The sequence below is a fragment of the Priapulus caudatus genome, unplaced genomic scaffold, assembly GCF_000485595.1.
Source record: "Priapulus caudatus unplaced genomic scaffold, Priapulus_caudatus-5.0.1 Scaffold53, whole genome shotgun sequence".
In the NCBI taxonomy this organism is placed as follows: Eukaryota; Metazoa; Priapulida; class Priapulimorpha; order Priapulimorphida; family Priapulidae; genus Priapulus; species Priapulus caudatus.
Window position 1 is genome coordinate 261,439 of NW_014577114.1, and position 1,657 is coordinate 263,095.

Here is a 1,657-nt window from a genome sequence, read left to right on the forward strand (position 1 = left end):
TTCTCCTGATGACATGGACTTGGTGAAGTGCCAGTTCCATGAGGTTCTGCTGATGTTGTAGAACCGCGATTTCGTATTGTAGTCGCAGCCTGTCGAGATCCTCCATCTTTTGAGGTGGTTCTTCTAGACACGATCAGCAGGAATCTCTGTCATCACCCATGAGGGTCGGAGGAGAAGTGATGATGAGGAGGTGGGGCGAGACCTGTTTATATACCCCATGGCTACACGCTGCGTACACGCTAGGAACACGCTAGAAGAACGCTGGGCGCGCTACAGACTCGTTCAGCACACGTTCAGCACGCCCATAATCGCTGCATGTTCGCTGGACATGCGTTAGAAGCACGCTAGGTGTGCGCTAGGTGTGCGCTAGGTGTTCGCTACACCTCAGCCGACGAACATACAACGAATACCCATCGTGTGCTCCGCGTGGGTCTGGCGTTAGTCCAGCGCGCTCTGCGCGTGTCTGGCGTCCTTCTGGCGTGTACCTTCATGCGTCGAGCTCCGCGCACAATTTTGAGCATGCTCAAAAATCCCGACGCACGAGCGAATGACAACGAATACATAGCGTTGGTCCAGCGCGCTCGACGAACGAGTAACGAATGCTGACGCACACCCAGCGAACGACAACGCACTGGCCAAAATTGCTGATTTTTCAGTGCGCGGGCCGTGCGTCGTGTATGTGTGACTGGGTCAAGCGAGCGTATGTGCGTGCGTGCGTGCGTCCGTTTACATGCGCTTAGGCGAGCGAGCGTGCGTGCGTGCGTGCGTGCGTGCGTGCGTGCATTCTCCTCCCGTCTCGGGCTTCCATCTTAAGTGCCGTCTTCATCGGGCTTCGCTATAGTACCTTCCATCCGGGCTACATGACCAAGCCAACTCCACCTTCTTTTTTTAATTATATTTCCCAAAGGTTCGGTGTGTGAAATTTGATAGATTGTATAATTGCTGTAATACTCAAACAAGTTCAGTCTCATTTCTTTGAACGTGACAACGGTTGAATCAAATAACATGATATAATACACGTGGTATTTTGCAAACAATTCTACTCATTAAGCTGAATTTTCCCACTAATTTCGATCACTATCTATTTTCGATGTGAACAATCATTTTCATCACCATAGCCTTACCACGTTTTTGTATATATTTTTTAGGTGAAACGTTGGCATAACGGTTGCATGCTATCTGGGGTTAAAAAAGTAATCCCCCCTAATCATAACCCAACGGTCATAAAATTATGGTACCAACAAAAGTATGTACTTGTATAGATTATTTTTATTCTTGTCTCCACATTTTTAAGTCAATCTCGTGTATCGTGCTATTTGATTCAACGAATGTCGTTTGTATAAATGATACTAAATCTGTTTGATGTTTTTTTTGGAAATCTGTCAGAAATGATGGCGATCAATGGGCTCACAGCAATATGCACTTACACACGCATGCTAGTGTAAACAGAGGGGCGATAAAGAGGGAAAGAGAGAGTGAGAGCGTGAGGGGAGAGAGAGAGGGGAGAGAGACAGAGAGGGAAATGAAGAAAGGGAGAGAAAAAGTGAGCGAGAGGGGGAGAGAGCGATAGAGAAAGAGAGAGAGAGAGAGAGAGAGAGAGAGAGAGAGAGAGAGAGAGAGAGAGAGAGAGAGAGAGAGAGAGAGAAAGAGAGAATAG